Consider the following 21672-nt stretch of genomic DNA (forward strand, 5'->3'; position numbering starts at 1 on the left):
ATGGAGATATCTGTATATGAACTTGAAACATAATTTTCCAGAACAGTGAACAATGCGCAAACTAGAAGTCACATGGTGGGAGGGGGGAAGCTCAAGGCAGAATTGAGAAACACAGCTACCTGATAATACTTTTAATTCTGATTTTGTCAGACCTAGCTTTGATATTCTGTTCATTTCCAAAATATTTCAAACCTTCACTATTTTGGATTGTTTTAAATGCATTGAACATGCTCTGCTCTTAGGTGTTGATGTCAGTTGTCTTTAATAAATTTTCAATGACATGAAACTGTGGGGCAAAAAGAAAATACATGACAGTCCTTCAAAATTATTCCTTTTTGTCAGGGTATGGCGTAAACATACCATCTAAAGTAAACCCAGATCTCTTCAAGAAATTACTCAAGCTTCCCCTGCATATGTATTTTGAGGAAGTTTTATTTCTAATTGTATGTCTGTACAACACAACGATACTCACATTCTATGGATGGGAAGCCTCAAGTCACAACGGTAGAGAACAGCTGTGTTCTCTATGGGTTATACTCAGAGATCTTTAGAAAAACAAAACATGACAATACAGCAAGTCCCCTTCTCTTTGTGCTTCATACCTACCATATCTCTACAAACACATCAGTCACTATCACTGTATCATCTCTTTTCCATTCTTTTCCCCTGAAAGATCTAATGAAAGTTATTTCCAGAGGTTTGGAAATCTACCTAGAAACCTGTTTATTAGTTTTAAAGTCTTTGATCAGACCCAGCAGTTTATATCTTGTCTTTTTAACAAATGTACTTGTAGTGATGACAGCTCCAAGTCAGAGCCAAGACCCATAAATCACCAAAGGATTTTGTTTTAATATGACCTTTTATTTTTCTTGGCCCAATACTTGTTTCTTATATTCAGTAAGGATAAGAATATAGAGGGTAAAACCCAACAAAAAATAAGTCCTGATGCACATTAGACTATTGGCATAGAACCCCGTCTTTTCCATAAATCAAGGAAGTTGTACAACCAAAATTAATTTTCAAAGTTTTCATTTATTATACTAATATTTCATATTGGAAAAAAAAAAAAAAGTATAACATGGCCAAGAAATTTCAATGGGGACCTTATAGTAAATTGAACATGAAGAGAAATGTGTAACCTTTATTCTTTTTGCTCTCTGATCTTCATTTCCAAGTGATACATCTCTTATATAGTTGGAAAGTTATTAATATACTTACAAAAAGTGTCTTGTACACTTCAGAGAAATAGGGTTTCACTTGGAAAAAAAAAAAAAAAACACCTTTAAAGGCAAATCATGTAGCTCATGATAAAAGTTCTGAGAGAAATAAAATCATCAGCAGCTGATGGCTGAGGTCTGCTCTGGGTATTAGTACTGTGCCAATGTCAAGCGCAGAACTGCACTCAGTGACTCTGTCTTCAAATGCAGAAAAATCTATACAGGTTCAAACTTTACACTAGATTTTTAAACCAAGGTAAAGAAAGTAAGAAAGAAAACTGTGCTGTTATTACAAGACTCCTTTTGTTCATTTGTTTTTGGTTTTGTTTTGCTTAGACTAGGTTTTCAACGGAGTTGCCGGGACTCAACTTACTTTTCCCACCAGTTAAGAAGAAGAAGGGCCCTTTCAGGAAGAACAGAAAACTGCTGTTTTTGTCATTTCTGATGTCTTCTACTTACAACTAACAACAAGCGCATGTGATAAAAAAGGAGTTCCAGTTGATATTTTAGCTGCTATATTCTTTTCCTCATCAAATTCATTGCAATGACTTTGAATAGTACCGTTAAGGCAGCATTCAAGGACAAATTCTCAGGGACAAACATATATAGCTTTTAAAAATATGTGGAAACATGTATAGAAACTACCCTAAAAATATGGCAGAGCCAAATTCCATCACAGTAACTATGAACCATGTTACTTTACTTGGATCACTTTTGCATCAGACTCTTGTCAGTTTTCAGCTGTAATATTTCTTCTATTTGTCCCTCATTTCCATAATACAACTGAAAAGGTTAAAAAATAAGACAATTATTTCTATCAGTGAAGCACCCATGCACTAAATATATAATTTTCTTATAATTATAGTAGATGACAACACCTCCATGAGACAAACTAAGTGATATATTACACATAAGAACATCCCATAAAATAGTTTGGTTAGGTCCTCATAAGGATTTGCACAGGACAACAGGCAGAATGGGGTTTTGTCTTGAACACAGACTGCAAGACCACAAACTGCAATCGAGTATCAGCAACAGTGCATCAGCTGATTCTTGCAGGAAACAAACAAACAAAAAATAATCCTTGTGGAATCTTGTGTAGTAAGCCACAGAACTGACAAGGTTTCTTGTTTATTTTTCCAGTCTAACACAGGTCATTGCTGGAGGCACAGTATAATACCATAATACCAGACCAGCTGGTTTATTGTAGTGATTTGGAAAGACAAAATTTTGCTCTTGCTAAAGAGGCAAATTTTTTAGCAGACAGCCTACCTTGTATAACACCTTGTGAAAAACACATGGTCCTTTTTTTCTATCATGGAAAATGGTAGATTAATCTTCTCTCTTTTTTTTTTTTTTGGTATTGAATCTGACTTAGAAATAAGATTACTGTTTTGTTGTGGTACTGTACTTACAAAGGCATTATTTACAATGCAGATGATAACTGACTTAATGACAAGAATTTTTATATCTATATCTCTATATATGTATATACATGTAGTATAAGTAACACCATAAACAAAGTAGAAAAATGAGGAATATGTTATATTTTTGTAAGTGAAAAACAGATTTTTTCTGCCTTGAAATTACAGAGATTAATTTTATTTAGGACTCAGAAGAGAGACAAACATATTGATACATGGCTTCCTTCTCCACTTCTTGTTGTGGTTCACTTTTACTGAAACAAACAAACAAACAAACAAAAAACTGCTTGGATTGCACCAGAAATTCATTATACTATGAAGGAAAGAAAAGAAGTCTTAGGCAAAGCAGCTAAAAAATTGTCAGCTCTAAAAGATGACTCAAAAATCTTGTCCTTTCAAAAAGGATGTTTTCAGCAGAGACTCAGAATTTTTCTTCTTACAAATTGCCCGTGAATATGGCTGGCTGTGAAGTGTCTGTTCACCTTCAAGAATTGAAGCAGAAATTCTTGTACACTCTCTCATACTGTGGACTGTCGGCTAATCTGAATCACAGCTGTATTACCTTTCAAGAGTCCTCATTATACCACTTGTTAACCAGAAAGTGACAGTCTGTTCTGCGTGGAAAATTCTTGAATTATGTCATCTCAGCTGCCCTTGAAGTGGTATTCAGATATGAATACTATTACCTATGGATTTAGCATACAGTCACAGGTTACCCCCCTGCAAACAAAATGAGAAGGATGGTGATGAGAACAGTGATGTTCTGTGGCTATATGAAACAATTCTTTGGTTACTTCTTTCAAAGGGCAGTTATCACAGTAATAGTAATTTTTTGAAAAAAAAATAAAAAATAGAAACACCTGCCATAGTATCCAATTCAATCTCTGTCAAACTCACCTGTAGCACGAGGTGCTGAAGTTCACATCCCAAATAATTCACAGAAAGGGTCTTGACCTCAGTTGAATAATACCCACGTTAATAGTTCAGATTTATACTGTTCACTCTTCAGAGGGAGATGACATTTTCTCACTGAGGCTGTAACTCCTTTTCAAAAATGTCCAAACTAGATACATTTTGGAAGAAAAGTTTTAAGTGAAGAATAAAAAAGACATTTAATCCGAACATTCCTGACTGGCTCTCATGCCAGCCAAAACATCAAAAGATTTTTTTTTAAATAGCCTGTAATCAGTTCTTTTTATGATATGAGGTAGTTTTATAAATAGTTTTTTAGGTTCTTAGTGGATTATTATTTTTGACAGTTGATTTTAGTACTAATCCATTTCAGCCTCGTTAATTGAGAGTGTTTAGTTTAGAAAAGAGAAGACTCAGTGAGCAGACTTCAAATGCTTTAAAAGCTCCTGCAAGGAGCTGGTAATAATCTGTTCTTTATGGATAAAAAAGAAGTAATGGACTTAAATTGCACTGAGGAAAGTCCAGGTTAGTCATTATCAAAGACTTTCTAAATGGTAAGGGACAGTGAAATCCTAAAAGACACTGCCTTGGAGAAGTGTGGTGACTTCATTATTTTAGGACACTAAGAATGGGTTTGGTGAACATCTATCAAGTAAAGAGTAGATATAGCTGATGCTGCCTTGGAATAGAAAGATGAAATAGATGACATCTTCAGGTCCTCTCTACTGTAAAATTAATAACATCTAACCAAAACTTAGGAGTTATACAAAAAGGAAAAGTATGTTTCTTGAAAGGCTTTTCTTAGATTAGTATAAGAATTATGTTCAACATTTAAAAGGTTTTGAATACTAAAACATTCAATGCTGCACTCTGCCTTTTCTAGAAATAAAATGAGGTTTCCTAGGCAGCACCAGCCCACACTGTCTTTACACGAAGCATGATTAAATCACATGTATGACTCTTTGCAACTCAGTTCCACAATTATTCAATTATTTTCTTTAACTTTTAAAAGAACTTTCTTGAATTTGGGCCTTGCTAAATGCAGTATCATAAAAGTTCTTAAACAAAAATTGAAATCCCAGATCAGTATGCCTTTTAATAGATTGCAAAACGGCAGATGTATGGGAAAAGTGATGCCTGAATGAATCTTAATTATCATTCATTTAAGAAGCGCCAGAGCTTGAAAAAAAATAATAAAAAATTAACATCAAATACCAAGATCTCACAGATTTCAGGCCAGGCAAAAGAGAAACAGCCCTATCTGAAAGCATCTACAGCCTAATTTAGACTCTTATTTAGACTCTTATTAGTTAACTTTAAAAAACATTGGATCACTGTACAGTCCTGCATTTTTTAGAACTGGGCAAAAAGAATGAATGGGAATTCTTATTTAGCCCTGTTATGGCTTAGCTTAGCATTGTAATGAGTTGGGTTAAAAATACTCAATGAAGCTTCCACCCGGGATGGGTGGTAACTGCTAGAACCCTTGAAAATGTCAGCACACAAAGGTTCTGTATTCTTCCAGGTTTTGCTTCTGTTTCAGTCCTTCACAGAGTAGCTTTCTGTGTCCTGAGACTATTTGGACCCTAAACATGCTGAAATTCAGTATGGATCATTCTGTCCACTCTTGTGTTTCTCAAGATACACAACTTCATTTGATTTCTTCTTGAGGAAATTACCAGGAACTTTCACAATCAAATAGAAGAAAATTCTTTTGTCTTTTAAACATAGTTATGGACCTACACACAAAGAAGTGGCCCTTCCCATCATCTCTTGTAATCAGAATACAATAGGATCAAATGAACAAAAGATGGCTAAAACATTAATCCTACTGCTAATCCTGCTGTTGTGACTGCCTCTTGCCAGAGTTTGCATTTCAAAGGCAGAAGTCTTTCTAGCCTGAATGCCAATCATATCTTCCTTCTTGCCTTGTAATATTCCAACTATTAATCACAAAATCACTTTTCAGTTTTATTTAATCACAGAGTTGGAACTAACTAACTTTTGAATAAAACTAAACCTGTCAAATTCAGTCATCTCCACAATACAGCTGTGCACAAATTTTATGGAAACCTAGTAAAAATGCCCTTGGCCATCACACATACAGGCAGAAAGTAGATGAATCAATTGTCTCATATTGTGCTTTGTAAGTAAAGGGTAGAGATGCAACTTTTTACACTTGGTTCCTTAGTTTTGTGAATATTCTAGTGAACGACAAAATATTCTCACTTCATTCAACTGCAGAAACCTGTTTTATGCACTGATTATTGTTACACTAACACATTTGAGCTTTCAATACAAAACCCCTTTATATCAAATGTTCACACACTTTACCAAAACTCAGGCATTTTAAAGGACACTATAAAGGTACTATTCCTTTATAGGATTACAATAAATTGTTGCCTTCCTTTTGTTATTATGGAGAATTACCCCCCAACATAATATTTTTAAAGCTGTAATGTAATTTCTCTTCTTCTCCTTGCACCTAAGAAATACTCAGCAGCCTAAATTAAGCCTTTAGGCTGTCCCTGGCACCCAGAAGGGGAAGAGGTCATGTCACTGCATCCATCCACAGCAATGTAAAAAGTTCTTTTCACAATGTGTGGGAATTAAAATGGATCAGCTCTCACTACTCTTGGCTGCATCAGCTCTGCAACACTAACTGGAATAAACAGCTGTTGATTTATCTCTGTCCCTTATGACTTGAAAGTACACAGGAACAGAGTTGTTCACTTGAAAGTGCCATTTAAACAGCCATTTCTCAAAGTAGACTCACGTTAAAGGAGACAGCGTTTGTTGCTGATGAAGTTCAACTTGTCCAAGACATTTTCAACTGCCTTCTTAGGCATAAAGATATGGCTGGTTTTGAAGTGGCATCTTTATTAGTTCTGGCTTACTTAAAAGAGACTAAATCAGAAAACTCAGGGCAAATAAAACTTTTTTTTTCTCTTTTTTTTTTTTTTTTTTTCCCTCATGGGTTTCCTCATGCACAGTCTATTTCATAACATAACATAACTTTCCATAAGGACATTAACTTAGTTCAGGAAAGCTGCAGACAAGCTGAATGTCAGACCCATACTTAACTGTCATTGAAATATACAGAGCTCAAGTCACATTTACAATTAGACATATAATAGCTGCCGTTTTGGATGGGGCCAGTTGAGTGGACAAGTGGGTCTGTCTGGTAAGGAGTACAGTGATTCAGATGATCTGGTTAATTTGGAAGATTATAAGAAATAGTATTGAACGTCCTCCTACCCTTGCTTATCCAAGGAGTCTATCCATACCTGACTTGAAATACCATATTGTATTTTAAGGAAAGAATTCAGCATTACCTGATTTTATGTATTCATACTAAATATGTTCACCCCAAATTTCTCTTTTATCTCAAAGAAAAGTTATGAATCAATTGTGTTTAGTAATTAAACAGTAAAGTTTGATTTACTGGAATACCAGGTCATTTCTGTTAAAAGAGATCCACTGTGGAAATATGAGCCAAAAGAACACTAGGTTTTTCCAATGGAGAAAGGAGTTAAATTCATCCTGTCCATGAATACCTTATATACTTTTTCTGAAACTCTTCAGAAAAAAACAAACCAAAACAAATCACCACAACAACAATAAAAAACAGCATGTAAAGTTTCAAGCGAATCAACTTAGTTTTGTTGAAAATAAAAGGCATAAAAGTAGATACAGGAAAAGTGGTTATTTCCTGTTGTTGGATCTGAAGCCTCCAGAAACACTTTGTAATATTTAGTCAGCAGTTCAAAATAGAGCACCCCTGATTTGCATGAAAAAACTCTAGAAAAAAGTACCACTGGGACTTTTATATTACACAACAAAATAATATTAAAAAAAAAAAAAACAGGGCAAAGTTTGGATCATGAATGGAACTAGCCCATGTTAAAGAAATAGATGCAAAAGAGACATTTTCAGCATGGAAATTTATGTCAGATATACTCAGTGAGTTCAGACACTCTGTCCTATTTCTGCACACAGTATATAAGGAATTATTTACTATTGCTTCAGGTATCAAAGAGAAACACTGAACTAACCAGTCCCTCAGGAGTTTTCAGTATTCACAAGCTCCGTATTTGTATAGAGATAAAAAGACACCTGCAGCTGTTTTTCATTAGAAGAAAAAATGACCTTGAGTGACCAATAAGGCTAATCAAACAAAAGTTTTTCCCATAGGGCATACCACTGCCCACATTTCCCTTTACAGGCAGTCAGGATGGATTTAGGTAATAAGAATGTGATCAGCCTTCCTCAGACTTTTCTCTGTTAATTAAAGTGCATTGTGTACATTACATCTGTGCTTGTGTACAATAGGATGCAAATGAAAAGAAATTACAAGACCATTTTTAAAGGGTAAACAAAGCTGTTTGTTAGTGCAGCAGTCAGTAAATTGAAAATATAGTGCTAAGCCCGCCTGATAACGGAAAGTCTCAGAAAATAATGATGAGCTGAACAGGCAAACTGCTAGACTAGAGTAAGACAGGGTGCTTTCTGAAGGCAGATGACATGTTTTGTTGACCTTTCTGTATTAAGCATAAGAAATAGTTTTCAGCTCTGCCTTGCTTGGACCTAATCTTATTGACACCCTTGCTATGGACTGCAGCCCACAATAACTGGGGACAATCAATAGTAATTTATAGCCATGGTAGTCCATGAAGCTAATACATTTCTATCCATCTGCCCGATTAGAACAGAGAGGACTGTCATTTTCCCACATTTGGATCTATAGGCTATAGAATGCTGATCTATAAACTGTAGAATGTTAATATTTATTGTTGCAGTATCAAGACCATATATTCCTATGTTGGGTCCATCTAATTTTTGTTTATGATAAAACACTACATTTTGATTTACCCTAAACTTGGCATATGGAAGTTATGTTTTTCAAAAATGTCTCAAAGAAAACGTTTCCATAGTGCTTGGGATTTGTATTTACTGTGATAAATGTTAAAAGCTGTTTGATATCAGAGAAGTTGTGGTGAGATAGGTTATTCAAGAAAAGCAATCAGAGCCATGTGATTAATATGCCTATCCAAAGTACTTATATAACTCCTGTTCTCAAAGTGTTGAACACAACATGCACTTGTTTAGCCTCATAAGATCTCTGAAAAGTGGGGAAGTACCGTCATCCTTACTTTCATAAAATCCAGAAATAATTAAGATAAATCTATGTGGTCCCTGAAGTCTCTAATAAAACAGAGAACAGAATGCGAGTCCATAAGCTTGACTCTTTCTGGAATTCTCTCTTTTTTTACTTCTATGAAGTGTATCTATCTAGTGAATATTATTCTGTGCTGTGTATCTCTCTATGTACTGTAAGGGCTGTCAAAGAAAGAAGAAATTTAGTCAATTCTGATAATCTGAAGATGAATGGAAATAAAGTTAAGCAACAGAGCTGCCAGGAGCAAATGAAGAGACAGAAGTAACTCAGTTCATAGAATGCACAATTTCATATATTTTTTTAGCCTGCTTCATCTTTGCCAAAAGTGGTGAACATGTGAGCATCCCAAACTGATGTCAAAGAGCAAATGTGTATTTTATAAATCACAAAAAATGGTAGCAGCAAAGAACCTCTTTCCACCAGAATGAATTGAAAATGTGAAGTATGTCAGACTATTCACTCTCCCAGTCCAGATTGCTCGATATCTTTTTCTCTCTCTTTCTTTTGTCTTGTTTCACAAAAGATATCCAACAAAGAAGGTGGCTTAGCTTTCCTTATTGCTCCATTTTTTGTTCTTGTTAAGAATTGCTCTCCTTCTACTCCCAAAGCCCCCCTTATAGGTAGTTCAAGGAAAGGTCCAGAAGCAGACTAAAGAGTTTGTGTTGCTTCAGTGATTGATTGCACAGAAGCCAGAAAGCTCCAAAACATGCTGCTAACAAAAACATAGAAAGGCTTTACTGACTTCTTTAATATGGATTGTTCTTGCTTTAGAATAGAATAGAATAGAATAGAATAGAATAGAATAGAATAGAATAGAATAGAATAGAATAGAATAGAATAGAATAGAATAGAATAGAATAGAATAGAATAGAATAGAATAGAATAGAATAGAATAGAATAGAATAGAATAGAATAGAATAGAATAGAATAGAATAGAATCTGAGCCTACCCATAGCCTGTGAATAGAATACCGGCCTCTCAGTGCAGGGTGATAGAAAGAAGACAGTCTTACGAACACAGAAACTTCTTTCCTTATAGGCAATTTAAATTCACTGTCAGTCTTTATCTTGAAATCTAAATCACACACAGCCAAGATTTTGGATCCTACATCTATAACAATGGTGCTAAAAATATCTGACTCCAGGAATGATTCTGTCTCAGATCCCCAGGGTTAGCGACATAACTTGAGGTGATCTCCAGCTGAAACTGTACATAGTGACCTTCCATATCATCTACTCACAACACTGCAGTCAGAATCCAATATCTCACATACTTTAAATGTACAGCTCTAGTGGGTGAGAGCTGTGGTAAAAGAGGAGGAAGACAAAATTATGCTCAAGGTTTTCCACGGTCTAGACCTGTTGTACCCAGCCTCCTTGGACTAAGCACTGAGAAAACTAGAACATTACATGCTAGTATTTTTAGGACTATTAGTATTTTCATCTTCCCTCATGAAGCCAGAACAAATACAGAGAGTTAATCAGCCTAGGTACATGATGTCCTGTATGCAATGAATTTGTTCTTCACCACTTCTTAACTGTTGAAGAACTACAGAAATATAAAGGCTTCCATTTTGTCATTTCTTACCATAGATGATCACTGGCTGACTATGGCATATAAAGATTTATAATACAAAGTTCCATATGACTAATTATTTATTTTAGTTGTTTTTTGTTTGTCCTGTGAGAAGACTTTTTGGGTCTTTAATGGTGTCCTGCTGGGCTGCTCCTGGTTGTTTCTGACTTCTTGGACTGCATCACGTATTTTGTGAGAGAATTAAATAGAAACTAAAAGCATATAAGGCCTATGACAGAGCTATGTACACAGGAAGAGGCCATCCTCTCTTTCTCACCCATCTGTATTAATTAACAATTTAAAATACATAGTGTTGAATCCACACACTAAAAGTAACAGAAACCAAAAAAGACAATTTAACTATCAGCCTCTTTGGAACCTAAATACTTCTGCCTGGTAAAAGATATATTTTTCCTTGAGTGACTATTAGAACTTAAAATAATTGAATTATCTTTATTTACATCTTTAAAGGCTTCTGACAGTAACCATGCATTAAAATTTTTACACCTGTAACATCTTGTTCTGTTTCTAATTGAGCCTCAATTTTAAAGCATGACTCCCTGACCATGTTTAAGTCACTTTACCAAATACATAATTTTGGATTTACAGTCACCTTTAGTAATAGGTAATTAGTTAAAGATCAATACTTCAGTGAAAGGAAAAAACGCCAAAAAGTAATTAATTGAATAATTGAATAATTCCCATGCAACCAGTGTGGGTATTTTGAGATAAACTAGCCACTTTGGAATACCCACACTGGCTGCATTGCACTAGCGGGAGATGGCCTTTGACATTCATTTGTCCCAAATACTTCTTTGTGCCTCTTCTGGAGTTTTCTAATAGACACGTTCTCTCTCTCCACTTATGATAAGGCACCAAAATTGGGCTGCTGTCCCCAGGGCACTTAACAGTACAAATATAGTCAACATTCAGACTATGGACTATCAGGATGTAGGCACAGTTACAAACCCTTACCTGTGCCATAAAACTCATAGTGTGTGCCAAGGCAGACAGTACTTGCGGACTTTCCACAGTCCTAACTCCACATGGAACAGCATCTCAGGGGAACACTTTGCAGCCTGAATAGGCCAGTGTAAAGGCAGATGATGTGTTCTGGAGAGAGCCATACCACTGTATGTAGGTTCTTGGGAAGCTAGGCCTGTAACTTTATCACTTATGCTAGTCATTTCCTTCATCTCATTTTGCACCTAAGACTGTAAGCAATGAAAGAATGAATATATACTTTTTGCTGAAATCCATCGCTATTAAACTAGGTGTAGCATGATGAGATGCAGAATTCTGCCCATGCAGGTCATCACAATATCATCCTTCAACCTTAGGGCTTCCAAGCACCAGATGAATTGATGGCCTCTTTGCACTGTACACACCATGCACTGCACAAACACTTAGTGCACTTTATTTGGACTTCAAATAAGCACAGCAGCCAAAAAGTAGAAAAAAAATAAAAGAAAAAAGAAAAAAAAAAAGCAGAAGAGCCTTGTTAAAGATAGGAGAAGAGCTTGGGACACCTAGTTCCTAGGCCATTGAACACTGCTGTCAGCATAATTTTAGCCCCCAAGAAATGAAAAAGTTTTAGATTTATTTATTTATTTATTTTTGAGCTGCTGTTTTTCACTGGTACCCTCCAAAACCCTGAAGGGAAACTTTGCTATAGCATGCCTGGAGAGAAATTGTATTTTTACAAAGTCATCTTTCCAGAGAAGTGACAGAAGGAATGAACCACCAAAATCAGATCCTGTGAGCAGCAGGAGGAGCAGGCAAAAGGAACATCTGCAGAGTAATGATGTGGGCAGCCTCACTCCATTACTCTCAGTGCAATTGATTCTGGTATATCCATTATATCACCCTCACTAAGAAAGAGTGAGGTGGTTTCCTTTTCATCCTCTCCCATACTGACTAAGAATATAAACTTAATTTCAACATGGATGCACTCCCTGAACCAGATATGTGATGTTTAGCTTGTCAGCAACTGTGATGTGATGTCTCACACCAAATCATATCATTTCAAAAGACTTTTTCCCTTTCTTTCTTGTCATACATGTGAAAACCAAAATGATTTGTAAGAAAGGGTATGTTCGCAGGTGGGACTTACCAGAAAAACAGAAAATATGCAATAGGGATTATAAATTAATATTACTTTCGTTTATCAGAAAGCTATGTGTTCTACTAGAATTTTAAATGTATGCTTTTGCTTCCACTGAAGTCAAATGCAAAACTAAGAATCAAACTGGCCTGGAGTGAAGTTTCATGTTGTCTTGGCCATTGGCTGAAAATTAGGATAGCTATTACTGTAGTTAGGCAGCTGGAAGTATTTAAAGAAAACAGCAGGCAACACAGAAGATTATCCAGAAGAAGCAATTCCAGATTAACCCTTTTGATGCGTAAAAACTCACTACACTGCCCTTGCTCTTACTTGGAAGAAGGTCAGACTGAAAAAAAAAAAAAAAGTAAATAAAAATGTGTTTCTCATTAGTAGAATGTGTTTGTGCAATGCCTTGTCAGTGAACTAGATAGCAAGTTTGAACAGTCACAACAATCACATGAAAATCTCAGTATCCTTTTCTCATACCTCTGTCTTCTTTGAAAATTGTATGCTGCCTTAAGCCATGTTCCACACGCAAATACTTGCTGAGAACATAGTACAACCTACTGCAGACAGAAAGTACTGAAAAAGCAATAACATGAAAATTACTGCAACGCAGGGTCCCTGCACCATGGAAGTCCCACTTGAGCATTGAAAATCGTGTTTTAATTGTAACTTAAGTGTTTCTGCTCTGCAGAGAGAGAAATTTCACCCAAAGAGAGCTGCAGGTCTACACAATTACGATCAAAATGAAGCAAGTGAAAGGAAACATTTGTATTAAACTATGCTTCACCTTTTCTGATTTTGCAGTACACTTGTGACACACTGAGAAAAAAAAAATGATAACTGGTTCCTGGAACAACTCTCTGTTGTGTAAAAACGACTCGTTTTTTCAAGGTCTGGAAAATGGGTTTGAGTGAATTTACCACCGGACTCTATAGAGAGTCCTCTGTTTTATCACATACATTTAAAAATAATATATATGATATGTAAGTTGTAATGTAGAATAATTGCATGAGCTCCTTTTAGCACTGCTTTTGAGTGATGCTAAGTGTAAGACTTTCATGTGGTCTCCCTTCCATGTTTTAATGTCTTTATATTTCTATTAAACTGAAACAAGGGGCTTCAAAATTGAACTCTGTCCCTCTACAAAGAGACTGAATCCAGTCATTTTAAACTTAGTGAGACTGAATGGATCCCAACTTTTTTGCCCCAACCTTGAGTGTTTCACAAGGAAAACTTCAAATGATATTCACAATTTATTTACGTATATATATATTAACATCTGGACTACAAGGCCCAAGGTCTTTTTTTCAAATTGTCTATTAACGTTTCACAAGGCAGCAATATATATTTATTTTTATAGCCTCAAGTTCCCTGCTGGAACAATTTCCTCTGACACAATTTCAACACTTCCTCATTGAATTTTTACTGCTGTAGTGAACAGTGCCAAAGGCTTTACCCAATATAACCTCATAAGCATCTTCCTACTAATAGTTTCAGAGCACTGAGATAAAGAGTAGGTTTTTCAAAGCACTTAAATTATTTAGAAGTTTACATTCATTTTCTTAAAAAAAAAAATAAAAATAAAGTGGACATATCATAAATTCCATGAAAGGCTGTGTCTACCTTGCTCTCACAGTAGTAAGGCAGCTTTCCATTAGCCAGCTCAGGCATTAATAGCTATCTAGCTACAGCAATATAGAGTGCAGGTTTTGCAAAGAAGCCCAGAAATGTTTTGTGCCATAACTACATAATTATTAGTACAGGAGACTAGAGCGATCCCTTATGCTCTTCTGAAAATTATAGGCAATCTGTTACAAGCATCAGACCTTGGAATGGGAGTCCCTTCTGCTGATAATAACCTGCATTGTGCTTTTCAAATTCCTATCTTCTGCTATTGGAAAATCAGTGTGAAAATCATTTTTATCCATACCACAACACATGGGCAATTTTGTTTTCCATTCTTTAGCCTTTGTCTCCTTTCTCTACCAAGTACTTCAGCCTCTCAGCCTCTCTCACTCTCAGTAGTCTCCTTTCTCTAAGATCTCTATTTCCTCATCCTCTTTCCTAACAAGGATTTTTTTTTCCAGATCTTTCTATCAGCAGTCTCACTTCTCATTTTGTCCCTCACAGCATATTCTCCTTATCTTCTCAGATTTGCCCTCTTTTCTTATCTTGATGATCCTTTTCTCATCTCTCCTTAACACAGCTTGCCAACACAAATACTAAATATTTTTGCTGAGAGTAATTCCAGTACCAAGCAGGCCAGTGGAAAGGGTGGTTCATTTATAGAATATGCACGCCAGCAGGAAATCCTGGGATATTTTGTTTTGTTTTCTTCTAAAAGAGGAGAGAAAAAAAAAAAAAGAAGCTATAATTGAAAAACAGCAAATGGCTTAGATGCACAACTGCGTTACCATGCTGGAAGAGGCTTGAAGCTAAAACGTTTTGCCTAGCTGCCCATCCCTGGTAGACAAGGACACACACACATACAGCCACCACAACACAAAATATCTGGCAAAGTCACAGGATCTCAGAATGTGAGACCCATCCAACTCCAGGTCTCTTTTGCACCTTTCTCTTCTCCTAGATGTACTCTGACAGGCGTATACTTAACTCTTGATTCTGTCATTAGAGGGATGAGAAAAGCACATCAAACATATGCCTTAGTCCCAAATCCCATGACTTCTTAACCAAAACCCAGCAAAAAATAATAACATAACATATGCTGAGTATAGTAGAGCTTCAAAGCCCCAGCCATGTCCACGCACTTTGTGCCAAACTCCCTAGAAACAAGAGAGGATCACCTGTGCCCTGGGGTATTTTCAGAAGAGGCTGATGAAGGAAGAAGTGCAGGCTAGTGAAGTGCCCAAAGCCAAGCTCTACGTTTACAGCACAGTCAGAGGTACATCCCAGCTCCCCAGTATCCTGGCTCAGGACTACTTACAGACAGAGCTTATGTGAAGAAGATGCTCGTAATTAATAGGTGTGTGTTACAGCACAGAGGCCAGCATCATTTCCTAGGCAGGAAATCATGTCAGGGAAACAGAGGATTCATTGTCCTTCTCAGGCATAAACAGTTTAGCACCTGCTTTGGTAATACACTAGAATAGTCATGAGCACTACACTCATATTCTTTGTCAGGCACGTAATTTGATTGGACTCCTCACATTACTTCATCTTTCTGCAACAGGCTGATCTCCAGCAATGTTACAGCAATCACCTGCAATGCCGATATTTTGGAAGGGGTACCCATTATGCACAATACCTTCCTTTGCATCAAGAGTTCACTTTATCACTCCATGCTGTCATCTTCTTGTCACCAGCCTCTATGCTTCCTCTCTAATGAAAACTATTTTCTCTGCCTGAGGCAATTTAAATGATCAACCTATTTTTTTAACCACCAAAAAAAAATAATAAAATAAATTGCTCTTCAGCTCAAATGCATGCCTGCTTCAGGCACATTTCTCCTGTCACCATCTCTTGCCAGCCCCAGGATCTTTCCTTTATCTGATTCCAACCACGTAGAGCCAGGAACATTGTTCCTTGCAGGAACAGTCATCCTCTTTGAGACAGGCACACAAAGGAGCAGTAGCAGTCTGCTGTGAAGCTACTTGGAGTGAAATGAGGATGTAACAATAGAGATAAATGGAGACAGAGAAAAAAGTCCCTACCCAAAAGGTAGACTAACACTGGGCAGGCAGTACCTCTAGCTAGAAGTAGAGTGTCTGAGGATCTGTTTCTTTCTTTCTTTTTTTTTTAATTATTATTTATTTATTTATTTATTTATTTAAGTTTGGCACTGCTTTATGTAGCTTATCATGCCAATAAAGTATTTGATTTGAATTTTATCAGGCACCACATGCTGACACAATTAAATCTAATTAGCAAATCCCTCTGCTTCTAAGCATCCAGTCCAGAAAGATTTTACCTTCTACTCTTAAACTAACTCAAATTATTTCAGCCAATGTAGCTTTGATCGTGCCCTGGTAATATTTATGGAAATTCAATTTGCACAGTTTCAAGCACATTTTCAATAAGCACCTGCCCAGCACCTCATGAAGATTTTGTGAGACCCACATTAACCATAGACCATCAAGTCAACTAAATAGCTCTGTCAGAAACTGCCAGACAAATTCTGTAAAAAATAAAATAAGATAAAATAAGATAAAATAAAATAAAATAAAATAAAATAAAATAAAATAAAATAAAATAAAATAAAATAAAATAAAATAAAATAAAATAAAATAAAATAAAATAAATAAAATAAAATAAAATGAAGTTATGTTCTCACTGGGCACTCTGTTCTTCCCAGAGGGCTGATTGCAACTGCTAAGGACATGTAGGGCTTCACAGAGCAAACATCAAACCTTAGACTTCCTCGGCAAGTAGTACAGCTAGCAGTGCATGCCACAGAACTGGGGCACATTGCAAGAGGACAGGAAATGCCTCTGCAGACCCTGGCTTTCATGTTTTGTTCCCTACAGAGTGCTCAAGTACTACTGCCTGAAAATGACAGAAGTGCAAGTCACAAAGGTCATGGAGTCAATAGCTAGAAGCAAAGCAAGTTGCAAGAGAGAGATGTATACTAAATATTTATAAAAATAGCCTTGTGTGATATTACAAATGTTCACATGTATTTATTTAAAACCAGGCAAAGATTCAGATTTGGCTCTATTTTGTGAACAGTGGTGAACACAAGGTAACACATCAGGTACATACCACTGTTTATTATGGTTTCTTCTTCACACACAAAAAATAATATATATAAATATATATATAAATATATATATATAGTTTTTTTTTGGAAGAAGAAACCATAATATGTTTTATCTGAACTGGCTTGTAGCTATGTAATTTTCATCCACCATAGCCAGATATGAAGTAAGTAACTCAACTTCACTCCTTAGGTTTGATAAAAGGAGAAGACATAATTATAGGAGATCAGTTGTATAGCATATTCAATACTTTTACTAGTACAAACATATCTACTTACTAATCAGTTGACTTAGCAGGTTTTTAAATTAAATATTAAAATGAAATTTATGGCTCTGGAATATGAGAACAAAAAGCACCATAACAAAAGGCACAAATCAGAGCAAGACTACATCTTCGTAAGTGGCACTGGGCAGAGGAAACTGTTAAAAATTTGATAAATACAGGATTAAAAATGTAGAAACACATTTCCTCTTAATCATCAGAGTGAATAATCTCCTGACTTGGCCATATTAGAGAACTGAATTAAACATATTTGAAGTCACAAACAAAGACTTTTAAAATTGTATTTATAATACTGACCATGAACTCAGGCCTAAATGTAACATGAAAGAAGTAAGTTCCTGCAATGAATATTTTAGTAGATAAAATCTTTACCTTTGTAACTGTTTGCACATGCCTTGAGTTTATTTCCAGAACTGAATCCTAACTAAAATTCTGAGTGTTAACACAAAATTTATTTTTTATTTCACCATGAAAATCATGGCATTCTATTATTGACATACTTGTTTGATGTGTAGAAAGCTCAAAATGGTTTTTAAGAGAGTGTCAGAGGAGAGGTAAAATAATATAAAAACTATATCCACAAAAAAAAAATCCTAATATTTACTACATAAAGGAAAAATCAGCATAATCCTTTTTCTCATTCTTGATATAGCTTTTGTCCTAAGACTGCAGCATCAGTTTGTAATGCCTGTAACAGTATGCAGATTATTGTTTTATATGTTGGAAAGTTTTAACCTTGAAGTATTATGGTACCTGACTGTCTAGCAACAAATTATTCTCTTCTTGTATGTTGCTCAAGTTGTAAAGCAAGAAAAATTAAAAGCTAACAAACACAAACTGACATTTACTTGTTTTTCACTAGAGAGATGAAATTTTCAACATTTTTTACTTTTAATTTTTATTTTTATTTCTTTAATGAACAGACTCAAAATAATTCTAGGAGGGGTAGAATTTATATAGTATATAGAAAATTACTATAATTCTAAGAATTGTTCTGTTGTACTTCATTTAACTTTCACAGCACACTCAGAAGTAGTCAATGGACACTCCAGGTTTATGAGCTGCAGTTTGAAAACCACTATTGAATACAGAGCATAAGAAATTAAAATAATTAATTTCATTACAGTAGTGAGAAGAAGAAAAAAAAATCTACATAAATGTACCCTTAACTCCACAAGTATTAAGGGAAATAAAAGCTTTTTTCAAGTAATAAAGTTTTCATTCCTACTCACAAACAACATTCCATCAATTCCAACTGCCCTTTTGCCCCTTGAATTGAATCTATTTGGACAATACCTTTGTTAGAAAAGACTCAACAACATTTCTCATTTAAAAAAGAGATCCTGAGATCTCCTCATTGATGACATTTTATGACATTTATGTCATAATCATTTATCTCCATTTTATGACAAGGGAACAATCCTAACCTCTGCACTTGCCTTGAACCCGTGTCTCCAATATTCAAGAACAAGGCCATGATCCCTGAGGTTTTCCAGCTGGAAGGATTCCCATTGGACTCAGAAGTTCTCACAGTCTGTGTGCGCATCTGTGCCCTAAACATTCACTACACATCTAGTAGGATCTAGACACATGCTGTCTCCCCCACATCTAGCTCTGTGGCAGTGCAGGACTACGGGTCACATTGCAGGGCATTCCACCTTGTTTTCCAATCATAACTTTCACTTTCAGATTATTTGAAGAGTTCTGGTTCCTCTAATAGACATTGACCTTAAAAAGGTCTTAAGGCATAGGGAAACCACTGACTATCTCATCAGACATTTCACAACCTGTAAAAAATTTTGTTTCTTTTTGTTGTTGTTGTTGTTGTTTCTACCTGGCACAGCAATTTTAGTAGGTCTTTTCCTGTTCTTCTTAACCCAGTAAAATAACTCTTGATACTGTGACACCAGAAGAGAGGAAACGAAGCGAGGGACTGAAAGTCATTACCATAAATTATAATATGCTTCCTTCCCTTGAGGTCTTAATTAAAAGCAGTAAAAGGTACTAAGGAAAAAAAAAAAAGAAGAAGAAAAAAAAAGATGATGACTGAAAATAAATCAGTGGAAATATTTAAAGCTGAACTTTATATTTGGTCTTGCTTTCCTATTCCCAGGGTTTCCACAGACTTCAAAGAAGTCCTGCCATCTAGTATTGCTGAAGAGTGTTTTATAAACATTTATATTTACCTAATCGCCTGCCTATTCTTACCTCCTCCCGCACAACTGGAATAGTATGTTCCTTTGTTCATAATTTCTTGCTTCCTGTGCTACAAAATATACTTTAAACATGTCTGAAAAAAAAATACAATGGGACAGATAGATAAAATATTTCCAAATCCAAATAATGCACATCATGAACAGTGTCTTGTTCAGAGGCCAACCATACTGAAATTAGGAGGGCAAAGTAACAGAAAACAGAAACATTTATTGCTTAGAGCTTGCTAGGAAGTGTTGAAGCCCTGGCTGGGTTCTAGAGAGAGTTCTCCAAAGCCTGGTCCTTGTGGGACAATGAGTTGTCAAGTTTTCATGAGATCTTTCTTTATACACTTTTTCTCACCAGCTATATACCCAGTTTTTCTTTTTCTGTCTCTTCTCTTCCACCCCCCCCCCCCCCCCCCTTATTATTAATTTTTTTTCCCCAACTGTTTGGTGCCAATGACTTCACCTTCCTCCTCATTCCTTCAGGCTTACAGCCTGAATATCATCTTCAATTCAGATCTTTTCCTACGTCTTTACATCCAGAAAGGTATCTTTCTTCCATACATCTCCAAGACACTGGGTCTTTTGATCTCTCTTTCTATATCTAGGATCTTATCTCATATTAGAAACATGTTTCTCTTAAATCTCACCCTGCCCATACCTGTTCAAAACAGTGTGTCAAAGATCATTTTCCTTCTCTCACAGGCCTTCAAACTGGCCCTCTGTCCTTCTGATCACAGAGGATATTTTTACTTGGAAGAATCTCACTAGCTATGCCAGTACTGTAGGATCCATGACATCCAAAGTCTAAATGCATGCTCCACATATATTTTGGATGAATGACATGAGGTAATTTTGGATGTGCACAAACTCTGAGATTTTATTATGACTTACTCCCTTTGAGTTTTTCTTCAAGCCTCTCCTCCATTCCACCAGTCCTCATGCTTATTGTATCCCATAGAATCATTAAGGTTGGAAAAGATCTTCAAGATCATCTGGTCCAACAGTCCCCCTACCACCAATATAATCCACTAAACCATATCGCTAAGTACAACCAACCTTTCCTTAAACACCATCAGGGACAGTGACTCCACCATCTCCCTGGGCAACCAATTACAATGCCTGACTACTCTTTCTGAGAAGAAATTTCTCCTAATTTCCAACCTGAACCTTTCACTATCAAAGATCAACCTGTGCTTCTATTCCCCCACAGGTCTGCCTTGTTTGCTTACCAAGTTTCCACACTAACAGCTTTGAGCTACTCCTAGGCTTCTCCTAAACTGCAGGAGGAACCACCTGTACACACTTCAGAAAATTTCACCTTTCAGTCCTTAAAAATGTCTCTCCTTACAACATTTACACAAGTATTGGTGAATGCTAAACCTAGCAATTAATAGTCTGAGAACACCACCTATTACAGCAAGAAAACACTGATTCTCTGGTTCCTTTTTACTGTTTGTACCTACAGGTTTCTCCAGCTGGTCCTTAGACAATATATTTATAGCAGCAGTGACTGTTTTAAGTATGTTTATGAAGATTTTACTAAAGAAGATTTCATTTTCCCTTGGTTTGGGGCTAAATTTGTTCAAGTCTCATAGCTTTTAAAAATACCTTTTTATGCTAGACTTTAAAGATGATATCCGGAGACAAAATATCCGTAAATAATTGATATTTTAGGAATAGAGGTGGATTATGGGGCTCACTGATGAAGGTTAGAATTAAGGAACAACAGTAAAATCTATCCTTAAATAACATGAAACCTTTTCTACAATATCTAGTTTGGGGGAGAGGGCCCAAGCCCATGAAGCATATGGCCAGCATTCAGACAGAAGGCAGGTCCAAACCTAACTCAATCTGAGGTGGTAATAGCTTTTTTTGCCCTTACAGATTCTGAGTTCTGATTGCGCGAATGATCTCTTTTCATGTCTAAAATTCGCTGAAAGTATGAATGGGGTCACTTTGGACTCAAGCCTATATTATTTCTCATCAGTTCAAGGTGAGTGTTCCTTGCCTAAGGTCTGCAGAAAAACACTTTTTTATTTTTATTTTTTTTTATATT

At 35.9% G+C, this 21672-nt stretch overlaps 2 long non-coding RNA genes across 2 annotated transcripts; both read right to left on the minus strand.

The window, feature by feature from the left end:
- Positions 1-2555: 2555 nt before the first annotated feature.
- LOC308189593 lies at positions 2556-7589 on the minus strand. The gene is made up of 2 exons (XR_013946461.1): positions 3539-7589; positions 2556-3361 (listed from the first exon to the last, which is right to left on the minus strand). It is a non-coding gene; the product is annotated as an uncharacterized lncRNA (long non-coding RNA).
- A 4315-nt stretch (positions 7590-11904) lies between these two features.
- On the minus strand, positions 11905-16816 carry LOC308189590. Its single transcript, XR_013946458.1, has 2 exons — positions 15222-16816; positions 11905-14754 (listed from the first exon to the last, which is right to left on the minus strand). It is a non-coding gene; the product is annotated as an uncharacterized lncRNA (long non-coding RNA).
- Between the last annotated feature and the right edge of the window lie 4856 nt (positions 16817-21672).

Source organism: Anser brachyrhynchus (genome assembly GCF_964034855.1).
Source record: "Anser brachyrhynchus genome assembly, chromosome: 2".
In the NCBI taxonomy this organism is placed as follows: Eukaryota; Metazoa; Chordata; class Aves; order Anseriformes; family Anatidae; genus Anser; species Anser brachyrhynchus.